The sequence below is a fragment of the Centruroides sculpturatus genome, unplaced genomic scaffold, assembly GCF_000671375.1.
Source record: "Centruroides sculpturatus isolate CEXI.00-Female unplaced genomic scaffold, Cexi_2.0 scaffold1905, whole genome shotgun sequence".
Classification (NCBI taxonomy): Eukaryota; Metazoa; Arthropoda; class Arachnida; order Scorpiones; family Buthidae; genus Centruroides; species Centruroides sculpturatus.
The window spans coordinates 41,332-58,295 of record NW_019386074.1 but is presented as its reverse complement, the minus strand read 5'-3'; the positions used below and the strand labels follow the sequence as shown (position 1 = coordinate 58,295).

At 23.0% G+C, this 16,964-nt stretch overlaps 1 protein-coding gene across 1 annotated transcript in view; it reads right to left on the bottom strand.

Moving 5' to 3' along the window:
- The window catches only part of LOC111613435 (probable G-protein coupled receptor B0563.6), a 50,603-nt gene extending 37,014 nt beyond the window's left edge, over positions 1–13,589 (bottom strand). The window contains exon 1 of the mRNA XM_023354793.1: positions 13,385–13,589. The gene's annotated coding sequence lies outside the window, so the exon portion shown is untranslated. The remainder of the gene's footprint in view (positions 1–13,384) is intronic.
- Positions 13,590–16,964: the final 3,375 nt, after the last annotated feature.

Genomic DNA, 16,964 nt, shown 5'->3' with positions numbered 1-16,964 from the left:
TCCTACTTCTTACTTCATACTTCTTCTCCTGGAAGTTACCGATAGTTTAGTAGGAGTTCCTCACAGTATCTGGCACATCTTTCTGATCTAGTAAATCGCTACAGAACGTACTTCTTATGTAAAAGCCTCCTTTCAGTTTTATGATCTCATGAAACCGCTGTCTCGTCTATTTCGTTTTATAGAGATTCTCTTTCTCCATTAACTTTTTCAATCTCTCTCTCTCTCTCTCTCTTTTGCATTTTTATTTCTTTTTCTATTTATTTAGTTTAGTATTTGTTTTTATAATGACCATTTTTTAATCGGTCTTATTTGTCTCCTCTCTTTTCGTTTTGTAATATTAATAAAATCTTTCCTTCTTTCTTAAAAATTTCTCAAAGACTTATTGAATGTTTCCTGTCTGACTGTTTTTATTTTTTTTACGAACTATTTATGTTTCTATTATTAGCTGTGGCACCGAAGTCTTTTAACATCCTAGCTTGGTACCTAAGATGAGTTTGATTGTGTTCTATTACTATATTACTTTCTATTACGATATGTTACTAACTTTCTTAATAACATGTTGCCATTTGATAAATCTTTTAGAAGTTATTATTATACGTATGGAAAAAAATAAAACATTTTTATAGAGTTTCATTTTATTTTTAGTTTGTATGATGCGGCCTCAACAAATTTAAATCAGGCTTTGTATAAACCAGGATGTCAATCTTAGCACCCAACTTTTTTCCGGCGCGCAACTCAAAGCTTATCTTAAAAATTAAATATTCAACATCATTTTATATTTTTTTCGTATTTCTTAAAAAATGTATCAGATTTCTAAAGTGAAATTCATATATATATGTGAATACGTATATATATATAAATTTTTGATTATTTAAAACGGTTTTTCAATACTTAAAAGACACAAAGTAATAATATGCTCCTAAAAATTTCGGTTGGTACATGAGAAAATTGTATATTATTGATTTGGCGATTTTGCCCACTTAAAAGGGTTGTCTATTCCTAATGTAGACAATTGTAAAATTAAATTTACGAGTGAAAATGTATTATAAATAATATAGGATTTAATATTAAATATTGAATTATTATAGTAGCTGGCAAGTCACTTTTAAAATAAATAATTAAAAATTTATTTAATAATTTAATGAAATGTTTAGAAATGTTAGAAGATATCCAAATATAAATTGATGATTTTAAGCAACGAATTATAATAGTACATTATTAAATATATTTAATTTAAAAATTATAAAAACAACCGAAAGAGAAATAAACAAAAATATTATGCATAATTCCATTTGAATTCGCAAATCTATTGCTGATTTTAATATTTATTTAATAAATATGTAATATAAATTCAATTTCCACGCAAGAAAGTTCTCTTATAAAACTTTTATGATAAGCAAACGTATTTTCGCATCCATAAGTTAGGTGTTTATGAATAGTTTTGAACACGTACACTGAGTTTTATTTCATTTAAAAAACGCATATTCAAGTTATTTTATTAGATTTTAGGCAAAATTTCAGAGACATGTTTTGAAAGTTAATTTTAAAAGTCGAAGTCATTAGAATTAACACTACTTTTAGTTTTATAACTAAATCCAATATAAATATTTATAAGGATAAAGCGATATAAAAATTAATTCGAAGAAAATCTAAACATAAGAGAACAATTATTTTATGTCAAATAAATTTAAGAAAAAACGTAAAATCTAGGATTATACGAATTAAATTTGATAATGCTTCATTAATTTTGCATTTAAGCATTGGGAATTTATGAATTTTCTAACTCTCTTAGTTTTTTAAACTTTTATTTGAATTACGTAATATAAATTAATGTTTGTTCCAAATCCAGATTTCCTAAATTTTTATGGAATTTTGTTAAGAAATAAATCTCTAAAATTCCTTTATCATCCAACATAAATATCTACGTTAAATCCTTAATCTACTCTGAAGTCTTAACATAAATATTCGAAGAATTCTGATTAATGCTCGCACTTTCTTAGCATGGTTTTTAATCAATCAATCAAAAGCGCATTTTATTAATTTATGGTTACTTTAAAGTTTTGAAATTTTATTGAAGCGAAAAATAAGAAATAGTGTAAAAAATTTTCTGACAATATTTAACATCCTTACTAAAAACAGAAAAAAACAAGTTTAAAAATAAAAATACGATTTACACACAACAATTCTTACTAATTATGAGAATAGAACTCTTTTTCTTAACGTCTTTTATACATTTCTTCATAAATTTTATCACAGAATTACGTAATAACAGTAACAATTACATTTCTATCGTACTTAACATTGATTTCAACTTGTTTCAAAATTATTTTTAAAATGTTAATTTTATTTAACTGTATATTTTATTTTATATACAATATCATGATAAGAAATAAACAGATTTCAGATTAGATATAAGATTTAAAATTATATTTTGTCTTCCATGTCATTAATTAGAATCTTATCACAGAACACATCCAAAAGAGATAAATGAATGGATGTCTATGATAGTTAACTGTTAATCATAGTTTTAATGAGAGTAATGTTTAGTTATAAAGGTCACTGAATGATAAAAATCAAGAATTCAAGAACTTTATATAACACATTTACTTCCTCCAATATTATTTTAGACTAATTATCAATCAAACAAATCGTCCATTAGAGTTTTGTTTAAATTTATTAAATAATTACGAATTCCTAATTACCATTAAAATATAGAAGTCAGTAAATTTACAGATCTGTATCGTTATTAAAATGACATCTAATTTATAAATTTTCAAATAAATATAAAAATCAAATACAATTATTATAATCTTTTAGAGAAAATCAACTATCAATAGGAATAGAAAAGTCATATAAATTTTTATTGTTTTTCTCATTTACTTCAAATTTATCTGATCTTAATTCACTATTTTTCTCTTCACTATTGCTTTCGTATATGTAATTCCGCTGAAAAAAAAGGGGGAGCGATACAGTGAATATGAATAATTAAATTTTATATGAAATTTTTTAAAATCTTACTAAAAACATTTAGTATTATTTAAATAGTAATGCCTAAACATGACTTATTAAATGTTATTAAATTAAATTACTTGACACGAAAGACGATAACATTCGTTGTAGAAATTTTTGCGATTTTCTTTGTACTTTCGGTAGATTTTATTATATTCGCTTTCAGTTTATCAAAAAGCAGGGAACGCAAATTTCTTATCTTCGGATACTTTTTCAACCTACGAGATTGAATTATCAAATTATTGTTTACATATTACTTTGTGTTTACACGTTTTGAATTTGGATTCTTTTGAGAAATTGCAACATATTAAGGATATAATTTCCCTTAATACTGACGTTGATCTCAATGCAATAGAATTCAATTACAATGAGTGAAGGAAGAGAAATTAAGTCTCATTTCCGACTACTCAAAATACTCACAAGGATCGGGATTAGTTTAGGATCGAATTCCTGTAGGAAAATGTTAAATTAGCATATATTTCTCTCATATTCATGAGTTTTTTGTTTTTGCTTTTTAAAAGACAATAAATATGACTAGTTATGCTATTAATGTTAATATTGCTGTTTTTATACATCCTTCTATTATCGTTTCAATGACAAAAAATGAATTTTTGTGCTCACTAAAAATACAATCAAACTCTACTAAAAATTTTATATTACCACGAATTACATAACATATAAATAATTGTTCGAACCAAATTTAAAGTTTATAAAGTAACAAAAATAGTAAATATTTATTTTTTAAAAATCAAGCTTTTAAAAAACTTCTTAAATACATAAGACAACCGTATTTTTTTTAGCTATAACCACATAAAAAAACCGCACCATAATTATATATATACTCTATATATTACTTATACAAGTAAATATTTAATTATGAAAATCGCTATTATGCTAATTACTGTTATAATCATTTTAACACTTAAATTGGCAATAAGTATAAAAAAATTTAATTAATTATATAATATTAACATAACAATTTAAATACAAATTACACTTAACTGACTTAAGTAAATATCTTATTCATTAATTTTAATTAAATACATGTAAAAAACTAATTATTGTGATTACTTTTCCGACAACGCTTTTTAAAAATATATTATATATTTATTTATTAAAGTATTTACTAATTATTTCAGTAAGTAAACACATGAAAGTATTTATCATTTAAAAAAATATTCAAGCATTTTTCATTTTTAAATACATATCTAAAAGACTTGGAAACTTTTAGCTCGTGTCAAGTAATTCTGGATTGACTTCTTCCATTTGTTCAATGCATCTTAACTTGTTAAACGAAGAGGAAGAAAATGTTTTAATGTAAAGAGAACACCGGACAAATAAAGCTTCTTTACACAGAATAACGTTCATCCACGTTACAGAAAATCCTGACGTTCAAATAAAGTTTTAACTGGACTCTTAAGAATTAATTTCTATGAAGTAAAATTATAAAATGTGCAAACGGAATTTAAACAAAAACATTTTTTTATTATCGTTATAAGCGTAATAAACAGTAAAAATATTAAATATTTTATTAAAAAGCCATATTTAAATAAGTGGAATTTACTGTAAAATTAAAAATAGATGCAATATAAAATGTTATAATTTTGTTTATTTACTTAATTCTTAGTTTTGTTTACATTAAATTTACATAAATATTGTAAAAGAGGTAATTTAAATGTAGAAAAAATGAACGTAGAAAAAAGAAATATGCTTTCAAGAACAGGAATAAAATGAGAAAAGGTCGGCATTTGAAATTTAAATTTTACTTTTAACATTTCATTAAAATTAAGGTCATTGAAAACTACCTACTTAAGAATTATAAGAATTCAAACGGATTTCGCAGTTATTTATTATTTTGTTAAGTTTGTAATTTTGGAAATGACTTTTCTACTTACTGGTGCATATAAATGTTCAGCGGATGTTCCTCATCAACTACATCAATGAAAGTGTAATTTAGAGAAATAATCATTACTTATATTCAGTTAATTTAATAATAAATATTTACTTATTTCTTACAGTTTTCTTATGAGAATATTGGATGAGGACAATGTGAAAATTTAATCAAAATAATTGAATAATTCATCAGGGAAATATATTTGTTTTATTCAAAATTATTTAAAGAAATTATTTACTTTAAATGTTAATTTTATTTAACTGTATATTTTATTTTATATACAANTACAAAAGTAATATTTACTTTGAAATAAACATTAGAAAAATAATTTTAAAATATTATATAATCTCACAGGTTAATTCATAAAAAGTAAGGAAAAATCGTGATTTACAATACTTTAAACTTAATAATATTTCACTCATAAAAGCAACTAAATATCCCTCCTAAAATAAAAGTCAATAAAAAAGTTTACATTTAAAATAAAATTAGTTATTATCGTTTATTTTAATTTTAGATAATATAAAAATTCTATTATTTATCCTCTAATGTTTACATAGGATTTTCAAGTGTAATCTGTTTAAATTTTAAAGTTTGAAATTTCAAAACTACAATATAAATTGAATTTTCAAGATAGCAGTAGAACAAATTTGATATAATATTTTATTTGTTTATATTTAGCCTTATTTATTATTTTTTGTGAGCACAGTTTTCACTGGCGTATTAAATGTTTATATGTAGAATTTATATAATATAAATTTCAAAATTTATTACTTAAATCTAAGTCGGAAAATAACAGATAAGAAAAAAGTTATATTAAAATTTCTATAACAAAAACGATTTTCTGCAGCATATAAAAGTTAAAAAATGGTAAAAGTTATCAAAAGTACAATTGTTTTAACAAAACTGATTTAAAAACTCAAGAAACTTATTACGTTTTCTCTGTTTTCTTTTTTTTTTATTTAATTTGAAGAAAGTTATTGAAATTTCTTTTTTCCCCTATCTTTTAAACTTTTTTTACGTTTCATATTAGTAAAAGTAGTTTGTTTACCAAGACTTTTTGTTTATTTTTTTCCTATTCTATCTTACCCAAAGTCATAACATTTGTCAAAGAATTGCTTTAGTAGCTAAAAGTAATTGTTATTTTTATTAGATATAACTTATCCAATAAAATAGGAGATATTATCGATTTATAGTGATATTCATAAGACAAATGCAATCACAAAGTTTAAAAATAAGATATTATTTAATATCAACTTTTAAATAGGAAAAACGAAACAATTAAAAGTATTTTCAGTATATTTTATTCTTGTTTTTTAAATTGTAATTGATTTTACTTTTCTATATTCTGAGCTAAAATAAAATATTAAATAAGTCATAGTAATTATTATGATTTTTAAATGGCAAACATTAAAATTATAAATATTTTTAAAAACTTTTCTCTTTTAAAAGCTATACAATTAAAATTTCTTTCAAATTTTATAAAAATTACAATTTTTTAAAGTTAAATTATAGTTTGATTATCGTTCAAAATTTAGGATTATTTAATAAAGATTGCATTTAGATTATTATTAAAAATGTAATTAATTTAAATAAACATCAATTTTAAAGGCGCACGATTTAATAAGTGATTTTAAAGTAAATTATTTCTTACTAAATTAAATAATGTTTACAGTTATTTTACCGTGGCTTTATGAACACACAATAGATTCTTACTGAATTTAATGTGTGTTGTTAATGTTAAGTCTACAGTTGTTTATCTGGTTTAGATTTTTCTGAAGCTGTTACTTCTTACTGTTATGTAATCTCGTTGTTGATAACGTAATATTTGAAATGTTACACAGTAAAAGTTTCTAAAATAACAAAAAATGTAGCAGGTGGACTGTCTGATATATGTCAAATTTCTAAGATGATGTACGAAAACTATTTCTTGACTACTTTTATAAACTACATTTAACGCAATATCGATCCATTTAAATTTTGATTTAAAAACGAATTTAAATTTATATACTCGTAATCTGAAAAAATCAATAAATTGTATGAATCTGTAAAAAATATATTTCCAAACGTATGGAAAATAAAATACAAGAAATTATTTTAAGTGATAGAAATAGTAGACAATTAAATATTATTGATAATATTAAAAGATAATTAGGAATTTTGGATAACATTTAATTTTATTTTAAATTATTCATAATTTTACGGCTATTTGTTTTATAAATATTAATTCAAATTATTTAATCGATATAAGCATATGTAAATGATATTTTTGATGATGATAAGCCAACATCATTATTGATTCTACATCTGAAAATGTAATTTCAACAATTAGATTCTGTTTAAATTTAATAGAATATTTTCCATACTTTATACGAAACATTTTAAAAATAAATTTAAAGACTGTAGCTTAACTTCTGTAGATCAGATTTCTGCTTCGATTTCTTTTGCTGTAAGTGTTAATGTAACTTGAGAATGTTAAAGAACAATAAAGTTTTTCATTTCTGATTTAATTCTAATATTAACTTTATAAAAATTATATTTTTTTGAGTTAAATCTTAGTTTATTTTCAAATTTTTGTTTCAATTTTCTACGTGTAAACTATAATGCAAAATATGAAATTATTTAATAAAATTGACTAATCTGAAAAAAATCTTCGGTATTAATTTGTTCATATAAACGCAGTTATTATTTTAAACAGTTAAAACTATGAGCACGAATAATATTACATAGCCATAAGCATAGAAATTTGCAAATGCTTTGGGCTAAATCTTCACTGAAGTTGAATAAATTATCTTGTAAATTCACGCATCAGATCAGGAAATTAAAAATATCTTCACATCCGAAAATAACTTGCATCAATCAATTAATCAATCAAAAAACTTTATATTAAGTTATATAATCATTAAGAAGCTAATGAATTGGCATTCGAAAAATCACCTTAATTCTTCTGTAATGAATTTCTGTCAGTTGATAAGAAAAGTTATCACTTCGTTAGTACTTGAGAAGATCTTTATCTTCTTGAAAGAATATATTAGGTAAACTCATATGGACATAGAAAAATAATGTTAGTAAATTGCTTCACATTTAGTAGATAATTTCATGCTTAAACAGAAACTTTATAATATATTTAGAAGAAAATAGCTATTTGCCTTCGTTTTAATCGAGAAATATAAAATTTAAATTTACTTAAAGACATACAGTCTTTAAGTATAGATGTAGCAACGACGTTGATAAAGCATTCGTATTAAAAAAAACTCACAAGTCATTAATTTTCGGCATTATGAAATTAAAATCAAAAATTTAATTATTTTCAAAATCTAAAGGTTAATATCATTTTTAGCAATTTCAATTATGAAACTTAATTACAAAGCTTTCTTCGCTTAAATTTTATGATCCTGCTGATTGTTAAGCTTGCATAAGTTTCGAATATGTTATTTAAGATATAAAACAACCAATTAAATGTAAGAAATTACTAAAGAGAAGATATTTTTCAGTATACTTAAAAATAACGATAATCACTTAATCTATAACATCGTATCATTAAAGAAATGTTTTTATATAAAAATTTGATATTTCTTTCATCTGTGAGTAAAAAAATATTTTAAAAACAAGAATATGAAAAAATTAATAATTTATATATAGGCCATATATATTTTAAAATTTCTATTAGCTTTATTTTAAAATTTACATAATATTACATTTGACATTTATACCATCATCACTTTTTAAAAATTCGTGAATGAGGTTTAATGTACATATCNCTATATATATATAAAATGCTTCTTAATGAATATTTAAATATATTTTTTTAAAAGGAAAAAAGTACTTATCGTAGTAATTAGTATCTTGAACCGATTTATTCACAAATAAAATAGCTTAGAGATCACCTAACACGATTCAAAAAATATTGTAATTGTGAAAAATTCCCTTGAGCTGGTCATTTATCTTCCTTTTCAACTCATTGTCTAAAAACTGTTTGAAATGAAAACATCCCACAATAATTGATGAGTTTTCTTAATTCCGTCTACAATCTTTGAACTACACGTTTTTATGTGGACAATGCTTTAGTAATGAAGATGATCTTGACTAAATTTGAAAGCAAACTAAATGAGTGGAAAATTTGAGGGGAAAAAATAAAAGTGGATTAAATCGATGTGAAATCAGGAACTGACAATGGAAGAGAACAGTTCGTTTGATATATCTTCCACTTTTATGTAATTACTCAATGCTGAAATGTAAACAAACTTGGAAAAGAAAAATATCAAGTTACTTGACAGATAATATTTTCTGTGTCTTCTTTTTTAATTATTAACAATAGAAAGAGAAAATTTTGAGAAACATATTTTATATTCACTAAAAGTTATTACGGTTATCTATGTATATTTATAAACAAATTTCAATTTTTCTCTGTAGAAACATAAGGGAATATTTTTCAAAAATTTAAAATTAAAATTTGTGATATATATGATATCGATTTAACATTCAGTTTATACTGAACTTAACCGCTCTACTGTTTTTTGGTGTGTGTCCATTTTGCAACAGTTTTCTCTCGCGTAGGAAGCAGTAAATTTTCAAATGTTTCCTATTGAAATATGGAAATAGATTTAAAAACACATCAAATAATAATTATATCAACAATTTTTTCCACTTCGTTTTCATTCTATGATGATAATTTATTATTATTTTTTTTTAAACATAATTTTTACATAGCTTCTTCTTAAAATTGAAATGGTTCAAGAGTACAATTTATTTTAATTTTAAAATATTTGTTCTGTATATTTTTCACTTATATATTTTATTCCATAAAAGTTTAATTTAAATAATGATTATTTTACTATTTATCGAAACTAGTAAAATGTCAGTCCACAGAAATGTGAACTTACTATTCCGAAAAAATGGGAAATCAGCAAAATTTTAAATACGATAACCTCAGATATTGTTGAAACAAAATACCTAAAATGTAGAAAAATTCTGATCTGTGCTCAATTTTTGAAATAAAATAGAATTTTATTGTCTAGTCGACAGAAATATGATATATTCTCCGATTTAATTATTTTGACATTCAACGCTGAAGTGTAGCTATACACAATGCTTATCTCTTACATTGATGATTTGCATATTTTAAACAAACGTTGTAATTATTTAAATATTACAATAATGTAGATACATCGAAAGGTACATTTACAAGGAATAATTCTATCTATATCCGAGCTGGAATTCAAATTAATCATTTTTAAAAGTTGTAAAAGTTTGAACTTCGAGTTATTTAATCTGACAAAAATATATTTAAAAATTAGAGTAATCTGATATTAAATATAATTTAAAATGAAACATTCATAAATTTAAAGAAAATGTGGTCTTTCACTTGTTATTTAAGTTTTATTAAATATTAATATATATATATTAAATTATCAGAAACTAATCTAAGTCCTCTCATTCTATGACAAGGCAAATAGTTTCCGTTTCAATAAAATGTTTTCTACGAATTTAAATATAATAAATCATTACTACAAATAATTATAAAAAGTTAATTAAACATTGTTTTAATTATATAACACTATTGACGTTTATAATTTCTAAACTTTTTAAAAATTTTATATACTGTAGTACAGTATGTATAATTAATATATTTCCCAATTATAAATAAAATAATTATTTTTAATAAAAACTTTTTGTTTTCTTTTAATTTTAAATCGTTTATTTTTTTATAAGTATTTTTTAGTATGTTTTCCTGAAAACACATAATTCTCAGATTGTGTGGGTTAACTCTCGAATGGATTTTCACATTCTTTTTATATGAGTGATCAATATTTCGATTTTTAAAATTTCTAAAAGTAGATATCTAGCTTTAACTTAAATGTATATTATTCACCAAGTCTAAGTTATAGATTAATGAGAATGAATTTTTTGTCTGATAGAGTCTGACGAGATGGAATATAGTCTCCAGGGATATTTCTATGTCGAGATACTCAAATCATATTTTCTAGATAAAAGCCTTGAATGAGTGATAAATTTTTTATGTTTAACAAACGGTAAACTTTGTGATATGAGAATACTTGCACATTCTCTTCTATTTAAATTTAAGTTTAAATCTCTTTTCATATAGCACCGAAACTCTTTAAAAAATATAAAACTAATAATGATTTGTTGCAAACTTCATCGTAATATACATTCGCCTATTTTTTATGTATTTATGTGAATGTAAAACCCTTAATGAGTTATAAAAAATCGATTGATGAAATTCTTACTACAGAATTCGATATAAGAATAAAAAGTTATAAAATTAATCGATAAAAACTGCAGACTATATTCAACAAATACACATATCCTGTCTGCAAATAAGAAATCGATAAAAATATAAACAAACATCGATAATTAAAATTCTAANTAATTATTTTTAATAAAAACTTTTTGTTTTCTTTTAATTTTAAATCGTTTATTTTTTTATAAGTATTTTTTAGTATGTTTTCCTGAAAACACATAATTCTCAGATTGTGTGGGTTAACTCTCGAATGGATTTTCACATTCTTTTTATATGAGTGATCAATATTTCGATTTTTAAAATTTCTAAAAGTAGATATCTAGCTTTAACTTAAATGTATATTATTCACCAAGTCTAAGTTATAGATTAATGAGAATGAATTTTTTGTCTGATAGAGTCTGACGAGATGGAATATAGTCTCCAGGGATATTTCTATGTCGAGATACTCAAATCATATTTTCTAGATAAAAGCCTTGAATGAGTGATAAATTTTTTATGTTTAACAAACGGTAAACTTTGTGATATGAGAATACTTGCACATTCTCTTCTATTTAAATTTAAGTTTAAATCTCTTTTCATATAGCACCGAAACTCTTTAAAAAATATAAAACTAATAATGATTTGTTGCAAACTTCATCGTAATATACATTCGCCTATTTTTTATGTATTTATGTGAATGTAAAACCCTTAATGAGTTATAAAAAATCGATTGATGAAATTCTTACTACAGAATTCGATATAAGAATAAAAAGTTATAAAATTAATCGATAAAAACTGCAGACTATATTCAACAAATACACATATCCTGTCTGCAAATAAGAAATCGATAAAAATATAAACAAACATCGATAATTAAAATTCTAATAATTTATTTATTTTTTATAAAAATAAAATAATAAATAATTAAAATCTTTTATAAATATTACTACAATAAACGTTCTTGTAGATGATAGTAAATCATTCAATAAATATCATATTAGTTGCGTCCTTTTGAAGGCAACTGTTTCCCAATTTTTGTATGACGATGCAAAAATTCCTATTTACTACATTTACAAAACTGTTTTCTCTTTAATAAAATATTATTTCAGTTTTTTTTATATTTTAAAATTTTCTTTTAAGTTAATTTTAGCAGACATCGTCATTACTTTGACTAAATATTCTTTATATAAATCCGACGAGATTTATAAATTAAATAAAATATTTATTACAAAACATATATTTTATATATTTTTTAAGCGATAAAGTCTTATATGAAACGCGTTGTAAATATCTATTATAATTAGGATATTTGTTTAAGTTAAATTAATGTTAAGTGCATTCTATGATACAGAAGATGCCTTAATGAAATTGATTCTAGAAATTAAGAGACAATATATACTGTTTAGCTTTAGAATAATTTGCATTAAAAGATAGGAACGTAAGAGAATAACATTGCAAGCAATCAAAAATCTAAGTTATACTTTGAATAGGACCGAGATATCGGTTCTGATTTTTCCATTTATCAAATAGCATCAATTTTTACTATCGATGTTTCGAGCGAGTCACTGTAAAAATAGCTGATTATACAACAGTTTACTCATTAATATAATATATAAAATGACTTTTAGATATATCTATTTTTGCTTTTTAAAAGAATTAAATTTAATTCTCGAAACGTTATTAAAATCATCAAAATTTCTTATGTTTCGTGCATGGTATAGGTCGTTTACAATTTTCTGGTACCTTGGACCGGATCTACATTGAGAATATCGATTACAGGAAAACTCAACAGCTTCCTTTTATTTTGAAAAATATAAATGAAACTAAAATTTAATTCGATTTTGGAATTAAAAGAAACAAATACCCCACCAAACACCTTAACGATAAGATAACGCAATAAATACAGGTACAGTACATGTTTAAAACTCAGCTGTATCAATATTAACATTTTAATTATGTTGGAGTAAATACTAAAAATAAATCAAATTTCGCAGATTTTGGATATATATTTTTTGTTATTTTATAACTCGTAATATAAGCAATAAAAGTATTTACAAAAAAATGTAATTATCCCTACATAATTAAACGTATTTAACAATCACGCATGTAATTGAATTAATTAATTTTTTTTAAAGTAAATTAATAATACAAAATAAGACCAGAAAGATACATAAAAGTATTTTTCTCGATACCGTTCAATGGAAAGAGCCCGAGGCTCGAAGAGATCCGAGATATTCACCTACCTTTAGAGTAGTGAGATAACGTGAAGTGGACAGTAGGAACAGTTATCATCATACGATTTTCTATAAGAAATTAATAAGTGCAATTACGAAAATACTCCGTCAAGCAAGCACTTAATATTAAAGCATTGGATAGCCAGCAACTTAGCCAAACTGATTTGCTGCGTTGATGCCGCAGTCGAATTCCGCCAGGAGGCGTTTGTGGGGAAAGTCGATGGAATTAGAATGGAGAAGGTTGAACAAATATTTTATATTTTCACTAATTGAGTGTTTACGTGTCTATACCCACAATTTTCATTGGCTAACAAATAAAATGACTTCTTAAATAAATAAATAAATATATGTATATATTTTAATACTTATCTTAGTTATTTGAATAGAGAACATTTAAATGAATCGATATAAGTTCTTTGTAGAAAATCCACNGTAATTGCGATTACATTGTGATTTGTTACATCTTTGCCTGACCAATCACATGATCCACATCTGTGACAATTACTTGTTCTTGTTTTTGCCTTCAAGTAATCAGCAGATCGAATGTGCATTATCTGTGAAATGTCTTTTCTTTTTCAGAATAATCCAACTAAAAAATTATTGAGTTATCTTAAATCTATCAGCCCAATTACGACATATTCTCTTTCTGACGAAACCATGAACATCATGAAATTTCTGTATACGAATAAGTACGGTTTTAAAATATTAAAATTAGACATTTATCGGAAAAAATTGACTATAAATAATGAAAATTGTAATTTTCTATTAGTTATCAGCTATAAATACATTTTACTTTTAGTTTATAATTCAATTAGAATAATACACTGAATTATGAGTACATTGTTTCATGACACTCAAAGATGACAAATGCTTTGGTTTAAAACCAATTTTATCGTAAACATTGCAAACACTTTTACCTTTACATAGAAAGTTTAATATTACTGTATAATAATGAAAGTAATAAAATTTAATTTTGAAGAAAAGTGCTATTAGTTATCAGAAATGTCAGAAATTAAAATAATTGTTTAATCACACAATTGAATACAATGTAAATTTATTATAACAATATTTAAAATCAAAATGTGAAATAAGAAATTAAAATCAATGAAAAAAAAATTGGTGTTGTATTCGAAAGTCTAATTTTTGTGATGGAGATAGCGGTGAATCCAGAGACGGGTGTTCAAAATGGATAAATGGAAATGGGTATTCTATCATTATATCGTTGATGATAATTCACTATTAATATTAATCAGTAAAACAGAAGCAAGGAAAATTTTGAAAGAAATGAGTTTGAAAATTTCTTTTACAATGAATTCCGCACGATTTTATTTAGTTTTTGCTTTGTGTTATTTATTGATTGAATAAAGTCGACTTTTGAAAGTTTGATTGTATTCGTGTTTTATTTTTGTAAGCATACACATTTACATGAAAAAACTTTAAACATTTTTTTGAATAATGTGCTGCGTTTATTCTTGTTTTAAAGTTAAATTTGAAATTTTCATTTTCATGAAATGTAAATTTTACTTACGTTTAGTTTATAGACATTTTTACATTTTAATACTTTAATATTATTACTTAGAAATTTAATCTAATAATTTAAATATATTTTCTTATTTCCTAATAATATATTATAGAAAGCATATACCTGTAAGTTTATTTAACTGTGGTAAATGTACTGTACATATCTTAATAGTCTAGAAGAAGTTTCCGTAATTTTATTTACACGATAATTAAATTCTTTGAAATAGAATTGGTCTTAAGATATCTTCTATATAACAAGAAAAAAAACTTAATATTTTTCAAAATTTATTCTATTAGGAAATGAAATGCTTACATAGAGAAGATTTATATTTTATTTGTTTGTGGATAAAATACAGAATTTAAATAATTTATCGATTGATATCAACAAGACTTATCGTACTATACAGTACATTATTTAAAATTTTTTTGCTTATATTTTTAAACATCTTTTCTTCGGTAATTTATAATTAAACTGTAATTATTAACATAAAATAGCTTTTATCTTTATAAAAATTTATTTATTGCAATAATTCATTACCGTTAATTGATCTTATGTATATCCAACTATAATTTTTAAACTTAATTCATTATAATTTATCCTCGTACTTGTTCTGTTGTTAGCTGTATCTGTATAATATGTATCGATTTTTAAACTATGCTGTATTACGTAAATTTTAAAAATTTGGTGATATGTTTAATAGAGAAATCAGCCACTACCATCATTATTGGTTGGATAATTATGATACTTCGTGATAATTACATCCCGATGACGCATTATTATTCAAATGAATATTCGAATATTCAATTGATTCAGGAAACTAATGTATTTTTCTATTCTCTTATGAATTGACTGTTTATATCTATCAGATCATTCTTCTAATTTGTTTACTTAGTTATATGATTCTCTATCATCACTTAATGTCATAATTCGTTTTGTATTACTAATATAATTTTCTGATCTTGAATTACATATAGCTTTTATCGAATAATATTCAATATGCTTTCGAGTATTTCAATTATCTTTATAAATCTAATGTACAGTACAGCACAGTATAGTACAGTATGTTATATTTATATTATGAGTTTGTAATTACATATGAAATAAATATTGTTAAATTTTAAATATTCTTTTACCGAATTACAATATATAAAAACTTAGAAATTATTTTAATATTGTGAAATATCGTCAAATATTCAAAGGGACTATTTAAATGTAATTCATAATTAAAGTTTACATAAATGTAAGATGTTTGAAAGTATAAAGTTGTAAAGTATAAGTATAAATAATAAATTAAATATTAAAATATTGTAAAGTTATTTTTGTGTTCATTAAATAATTATATAAAATTCATAGTTTTTACTCTAAACTTTTTATATATTGATTGTATTACTTTTATGTTAAAATAAATTTTTTGCAATGTTATTATTTTATTTTTGAATTTAAATAATTCAAATTAGACATGTGAAGATATCTAAGACCTATAGATTATATATATAGACTAGTGTAAAATTAAGGATATTTTCTGATTTCCTAATAAGTTATCCTTTTTATAGCCTTTAAAAGATAATTAGTGATAGAAAGAGAAGAGTAATGTTAGCAAGAGTAATTTCTGGTCCATTCTTTTGTTCGGGGTAATTTTTTTAATGTTCGTACTTGTTCAAGAAATGAATTGGAAACTTCAAAAAATTACAGGAAAATAATGCAACTCGCCGAAAAAAGGCTATAGAAAGCTTATAATTTTTTGATGATAATCATTTAAATTAGTTAGAAACTTTTTCCATAAATTAAAACGATAATGTTCTGACAAATTATGATTGATGTTTAGGCCATATTAGATTGGGTACTAATAGCTTTATTACTTGTTTCAAAGCAAAACGGATAATCAATTTTTGGTGATCGATACTAAAATTAAACCAAAATTATATATTATTAAAAATATTATAAAATTTTATAGGAATTTATATTTAACTTTAGATTCTGCAATTAAAAGATAGATTAACTAGCAATCAATTATTATTATATTAATTTTAAATAAATAAATGATAAAAATATAATGAAACAATAAAG